Here is a 7867-nt window from a genome sequence, read left to right on the forward strand (position 1 = left end):
AAAATCTTATTAATCTATGGCTCACAATGGATAGATACATATGAATGGAAATCTTGGGATTCCACTAATACCGGTGCACATGAGAACTAAAAATTGGATGGCATGCTATGCACCCGGATGAATTTGGGCTTTTATTAGAATTATCATTGAGATTGGAGCACTGTTAATATGAATCACGATGGTGAAGTTAGAGATTGGTAGCACTGGAAAGGATATAGATGTTGTTTGGAATAATTATGTTTTTTTTAAATTTATTTTAGAGGTTCCTGAGGAAGGGACCATTGTGCACCAAAATGCATAAGGCAACAAGAATAAAAAAACGGAGTCACGTTAAAACAATTTTTTTATGTACAACTATCTTCTTTTTTTGTATTTTGATTGTACAGTTTCAAGAATAATGTTAATGGAACGATTTCATGAGTTTTTCATGTATTCACAATGTCATTTGAAAAGAACGTAAAAAGTAAGAAATACAAAGCAAGAATGAATACTTGTTTGCGATTTATGTTATAAAAGTGAAAAAGTTGACATATAGAGCGGTGCACATACTCAATCAGCTACACAGTTACTTGAACATACACTTTCATAGGTAGATGGATGATTGACAGCCTCCAGATTCTGTGTAGCATGCATAACTTTGTGTTGAGTTAGAGGACCTTTAGGTTTACGTTTTAAGAATTTGGACAAAACCAGAAGTGCGCCATTGCAAATTCATTCATCACTGTTACCAAGACACATAACGTTTCTCTTCCATGCAAACTTCCAAGCAAACTTAAATGTTTGAACTACCACTTCATCCTATCTACACTATTACAAATGATAAAGTCTAACAACAACTTTAGTAATGATCTGGTCCCCTGCCTGGTTACCCATCTTCTTTAGCTGAAATTATTTGAGGCCATATCGCTTCACATACAGGGCACCTCTTTTGGAACTTCTTTCCCCATCCACAGACATGTGAAACAAAATTTCCGGAAGTGTAGAACATGTCTATAGAATCACCTTTTCCATTCCTCCCAGGGTGTGGACTCTGCCGGCTTCATCCACCTACCAGCTTCAGTCAGCATAACAATTATACCTTAAAAAGTAGCCAGGGAACTGAGTCCATATGTTATTTTCTCAGTTCTTCAAGTAAAAACTTTTCCATCTTCTGAGTCATTATTTCTTCCTTAGAAGGATTTTATCTTTCCTAAGTTGTTTTATGGATCACGAGTATAATTTTCTATCGGCCCTCGTATTGTTAGACCTGTCGGCGGCTTTTGACACGGTCGATCACACTATTTTGATCGACCGTGTCAGAAACGCCGGTATTCGGGGCACTGCCCTCGACTGGGTTCGATCCTTCTTGCAGGACCGTTCCCAGGCAGTCCACCTTTCCACCTTTTCTGCTTCTTCTCTTTCCCTCACCTGTGGTGTTCCCCAGGGTTCGGCTCTCTCTCCCCTCCTCTTCAATTTGTATATGCAACCACTCATGGCTTCTCTCCGCCATTCTTCTGCTACAATATACAACTATGCCGACGATTTACAACTGATTTTTCCCCTGGACACTACACCTTCCTCTCGCCTCAACTTCCAAACAACTATGTTACTCATCTCGGACTGGATGGCTCACAGCCAGCTCAAGTTGAATCCGTCTAAAACGGAACTTGTCCTGGTAGGCGGTCCTTCCAGTCCTTGGGATGCCAACTATTGGCCTCCCTCTCTGGGCCTCCCCCCCTGCCCGGTCAGCTCTGTGAAAAGCCTAGGAGTGATCATCTCGGAGGATCTCTCCATGAAACCTCAGATCTCTGCGGTAACATCATCCTGCTTTTTCCAGCTACGCAGGATCCGCAAGATCTGTAGATTTCTAACTAGAGAGGCACTCATTCTAGTAATACTGGCTCTGGTCATCTCCAGAATCGACTTCGCCAACATTCTGTATGTGGGGATTCCTGCCTATCAGCTTCACAAACTTCAGCTGATTCAGAACCAGGCAGCACGCCTGGTGTACCACCAACCCAAACATCAGCATGTCTCCCCCCTTCTGAGGAGCCTTCATTGGCTCCCAGTGGCTAAACGATGCTCCTTCAAGCTAGGCTGCACCCTATTCAAATCTTTGCATGACCAGGCCCCAGTTTTCATTTCCTCCAAACTTAAGCGCTACTTCCCAATCCGCAATCTACGGTCCTCCGCCAATAATCTCCTTTGCATTCCATCTTTCCGCCGTAAAAAACATGGAGGATCATGCTTTTCTTTTTTAGGCCCCTCCTACTGGAATTCCCTCCCTTCTTCCTTTCGCCATCTTACCTCATATGAGCTGTTCCGCAAAACCCTCAAAACACACTTTTTCAAGGCGGCTTCTGAGTAACTCTTCTGCCCTGGCTAGCTATGTTTGTTATGAGCGCCAAGAAACCGTCTCGGTGTACGTGCGCGGTATAAATTTTTTAACATAACATAACATAACATCGCTGTGCTTCCGATGGCTCTCCACCTTCCCAATGCTCAAAGAGGTAATTTGAGCGGCCTATGTCAATATCCCTTGACAAGGTAAAAAATCTACCAGGCAAGCCTTCTTTGTCCTCCCATGCAACACTCCCACTTCCATCTTCTGGAAAATTGGATATTTGAACATGAATGTATTACAAGTATAGTAAAATTTGCATATTTTCAGAGTTAGAATAAGCAGTGGGGGGCATCCTATGGGGAAAACCATTACAAATGCTGCATGTCTAAACATAACATGTGAGAACTCCTGAAAAAGTACCCCATCATATTTTTCAAAGAGTAGTCTATACGTTTGTGAGACATCCATAAAAATCGGATATTTGCTTGTAATGCAATGAATATTTAGCTGTCTATTTGTGAATCAGGCCATTAGCTGGATGTCTTGATGACTCGTAAGGAGGAAGGTCAATATTTAAAGGTTGGGAGCCCTCACCCACCCAGAGGTTGACCCTTCCATCACTTTGAGTGAGTATCCACCAATGTAGACTTCTTCTCTGGGAGAACAAGGGAGCCCCTTGCCAAGTGTATTTTTCTGAAAATATGGTAACCTCTTGGATGTATTAAGTGGCATAATTTACTTAGCCCTAAAGGCCTGCGCACTGTGTAGACTGCATAAAAGTCAAATGCTTTCTTCTGACATATTGGGCAAATTCTATCCCATCAGCAGAGGAGCAGCCATGTCACATTGGAGGCCATGTGTCATTTTCAAAGTATATAATCTAGAATTACAAAGATACATCTGGCAGAAGATCACATAAAATCCATCATGCCTTGTAGAGGCAAAGACTAGCTGGCTAGTGTTTAATTTAAATCAGCTAACCTATATTTATTTGAATGTTGTAAAGGACCGAGCTAATTTCTCTGCTGCACTCGTAGCTGCACTGAAGGTAGAGGGGTCCCGAACAGTACGAGTGACCATCCAATTCAGGTGGACAGCCCTGTGGAAAGTGGGCTGAAGTCATGGGCTCTGTTGACTTTGTATAACAGCAGACATCCATCATGATCATTTGACAAACGGGCATGTTTTGTATTCTTCCTAGATAGGCCGGAGGAAATAAACTTGGGAGGAGCTAGATGAAAGGGAGAGAGAAATAGGGGGCATGGCTAGCGAGCCATCATGGCGAATGCAGGAAGCTAGAGCTCCGCCGACAATCCCTTAATTTCCCTGATTGTAATCCTGCACCTGAGTCATCCAAGCATGTGAAGTGCAGTGGTCGACCAGCATTTGGCCATGATCACTGTGGGAGCCCCGCTGAAGCCGCGGAACCGGGAGAAATTCTTGTGGCGGCGCCGTCACAGATCTATGGCTGGGCCGCAACAACGAAACGGCCAGCAGGAAGCAGCAGTCACAGCAAAGGCAGCACCCAAGGTTTGAGCGAAAGCGATCGGCACAGGCGGTTGAACTATAGGGAGCGGAGAAACGCACTTGTCTGCCATCGGTAGGACCCCACGAGTTAGCTGAGGCCCGGATATCAGCAGGGACATGTGCCCCCCATTGAGGGCCTAGCGAACAGAGCCCCGGTAGCTGAAGTGTGACCCCTGCAGAAGCTGTGGCCGCGTACGAGAGGCCACGTAGGTGAGAAGCCGGAACACCCCTGCTGTTAGTCATGGAGCTGCCCTACCAACCGGGAGAATCTTGCAGTGCTGTTGGGAGCGAGCTGCGGCCTGCACAACTAGGCCGAGCGGGCCAGGGCAGCAATAAGGGCTTGAACGAGTGAGACCGACACCAGCGACGGTGTGGCGAGGGGCTGAGGAGCGCACCTGTCTTCTACCAGCAGAGGCCCACGTGCTGACGGAGCCTCAAGGCCTTGCGGAGAGCCTCACTTCCTACGATGGGCCTTGTGAACAGGGCCATGACTGGAATGGGGCACCACCCCTACATGCTCAGCGATGGTGGAAAAGTGGTTACATAAACGTGAAGCCAGAGTGGCCCCCGCTGCTTCACGTAGAGGTGCCTCAGAGCCAGTGATGTAGAGAAACACCAAGGCCCCACTGGTGGTGAGTGGAAGACCCCCCACATGCCAATGGGCAGGAGATTCCTAGATTAGGCACGTAGCACTTCAGAATCACCTTACCAGGGCGGAACACATTAAGGCTGAGCAGCAGCTGAAGTCAGGAAACCGAGTGTGGCACCGAATGCCACTCAGGTCTTGCACCGGTCAGCAACACAACCGGCAAAGTAGGGAGATCTACAGCGTGGCCTGCCAGGGGGATGAAGCAGGACTGCAGTGAGCAAAAAGCCAGACTGAGGGGGCAACGGTCTGACCAAGCACCTATCAGTAACGCGGTGAGTTGGGCCCGGTGGCCAGATCGGGCTCAGGCCCAGGTGGTACAGAGTAGAGGGTCACCTAGTGGACAGGCTAGCAATCACTAGGAGCATGACCCGACCCCCCCGGGAATGCCCTGCTGCGTCAAATAGGTGCCATACATAATTACAAGGGCACAGAGGATGTGCCCCACGAGATCAAGAAATTGCACCGGCATTGAGGTGGCCTAGGGGAGACACGCCTACATACTGAGGCCCTGGACACGTTATCTCCCAGCCGAGGAGTCACAGCTGGAGTAGTACTTAAAGGAGACTCCGCGCTAGATCTATTACCCAGCGCATTGGAACTTGGTCTGATTGCATAGCCAAACTAGCGCACACTACGTGCATTCACACGAAAATTGCCTACTTGAGGTGAATGCCTTCACCGCAGCATCTGGCAATGGGATGGTTGCGCACAAACGGCCAACAGAGTAACATGCCTGCTGGCAGCTCAGAAAGAGTGCGCGCAGGAGGGGATGAGACTTGTGATATGCCGCATGGCGGTGAAAAAGATCGGGGCTACGCTAGACCAGACAAGATCCTCCCTTGAGTCCAAGATCGATATGGTCACCTTGGACTTTACCCTTCTGCGCGTCGACCACCACAAGTTAGCTGAGAGGGTTCACTTGCAGGACCCGTCCTTAACGGAATTGAAACCAATTACCAAAAGTCGCACCACGGTCCTACAGCACATTTTAGACTGCATGCATACCCTTGAGGACAGGGCCGAAGATGTGGAGCGGCGCTTCCGCCGCAATAGTATTCGAGTGGTGGGCCTTCCGGAAGGTAAGGTAGGGCGGAACCCAGAATTATATGTAGAACGTTGTCTCAAAGATATACTGCCGCCAGGGACAATGTCGCCACACTTTGCAGTTGAAAGGGCGCACCTAGTAACGGCCCATAGACCACCCCCCTCAGGGGCCTGCCCAATTCTGTTCCTTTTCAAGCTCCTCAATTATAGAGACAGAGACGCGGTGTTGCGTGAAACCCGTAAGATCACATACCTCAAGGTCAGCGGAAGCCCGATAATGGTATTCCCAGGCTACACCACGCAAGTACAGAAGCGTAGAAGCACTTAAACAGCTGTGAAACTCCAGCTTCGCAAGTTGAAGCTCACCACTCTCTGTTGTTCCTTGCCAGGCTGAGGGTGGTGGCGAAAGGAGTGGTCCGTTTCTTCGATTCACCTGCTGAGGTGTGGGACTGGCTGGAAGAGTCAGGACTGTGGACAGGGTCCAGACCCACAGCGACGGAACCAGCTAAAATGTCAAGAATAAGGAATCATCGACGAGAGAGACGCCAAAAGCCAGTAAACCTTATTTCAGTGACAAAGGCCAAAACTCGGAACAGAGGAGACTAGAACGTCAAGACACCTTGGAGGTTGCTGCGGCACTCGCAACTATGGTGCACTGAGAAGGCCAAGAAACTAGCTCCTCTGGGTCAGCGATGGTTAGCGGCTTATTGACCCCCAGGCCAGGTGACCTGGATGACATGCAGATGAACGATGTCACACCACAGACTGCTGATGACATCATATGACTAAGCATGAATTGCATGCAGCATGAAAGAGACTGCACACTCAAGCAGAGACCTTATTGAAATGTTTTACTGAGATATTGGTTTTGCGTGAGGATAATGTTAATAGAGGGTACCTCAACTGGTTGTGCGCACAACCCACACGCAAACTCGAGACCAACGACACACACACCTTGTGAATATACACCCTTGCACACCGGCTGGGAAGGCAGGTGGCAACACTGCAACACAGAGGGATAGCTAATATTACAGTCAGGCACACACCTCACATACCCCAACCAGATACCACTCTGGAATAGTTATTACCACTGTTGGGCATAAAGTTTGGACGGACGTCTCTGTAGAGTTCACCCCAATAGTTACTAATGTTATGGTTAACCACTTCAATGCTAAGGCAATCCCAGATATTTATCTTCATTTCCATTGAAATGAATGGGCACTCCATGACGAGCTGATCTTGTCATTAGCATGGAAGTGGTTAAGCTTATGCTTTTGGTTCAGCATGGCCAGCCTGAGATCCCCACATGCACCACATATTCAATTTTGCACTGCTCGTTCTAGGTTCCCCTGAAAGGCATGACATAAGTTAACACAATCACGTGGAATATACGCGGATTGCACACACCTACATGCAGATACTTGATATTTTCATACCTACAGAGTTGCTTAACTGGCATCGCTTTGCTGCAGGAAACACACATGTCACACACTGAACTGGAAAGACTGTGCAGGAGAGGCCAGATATTCGGCACCGCCTACTTAGTGCACTCATGAGGCACACTGATATGGATAAGAGCCGGTGTCCTGTTTGTTGACGAGGGGGACATAATTGATGCGGAGGGCAGATATACCTTTGTGAGAGGGAGGTTAAATGGCCAAACAATATTGCTAGGCTCTATCTATGCCCAGAACATATACCAAACCTCTTTTCTCGTACGCCTGTCAGGGATACTAGCTCAATGGAATGGCATCCCTTGGTTGGTGGGAGGAGACTTCAACTCAGTGCTCAGCGAGGACCTTGATAGGTGGTTCCTGCCCCTCAATAGATCCTCTGCCACATCCAACGCTCAGGCCCTCACAGACTGGCTCGTGTATTGGGCATTGCTAGATATATGGTGCACCCTCAACCCCAAAACACTGGTCTATTCACATTATTCCGCAGTACATGGACTTCATGTGCGACTAGACAGGTTGGTGGGTTCACAAATATTACTTCCACTAGTTAACAAGATAGAGTACATAGGCCAGACCCATTACTATCATAACCCCCTGTGGATGCAGCTAGGGTGGGAAGAGGATCCCCCACCAATACCGGTGCGGCAGCTCCAGACTACTGTGCTGGAGGACCCAGCGTTCCGTTTGTCTGTGGGTACAGCAACTCTTGCATACTTTGAAACACATAAGGGTACAGCCAGCAGTGTGCTAATAGAATAGGAGGCATTCAAAATAGTGATTAGAGGTCACTGCATGCGAGTCACATGGAATGTCCATAAACAGTTGTCTACCTCCATTAAAAAGATAGAGTCTCAATTACTGTGGTAC

Source organism: Lissotriton helveticus, chromosome 2_1, assembly GCF_964261635.1.
Source record: "Lissotriton helveticus chromosome 2_1, aLisHel1.1, whole genome shotgun sequence".
NCBI classification, from domain to species: Eukaryota; Metazoa; Chordata; class Amphibia; order Caudata; family Salamandridae; genus Lissotriton; species Lissotriton helveticus.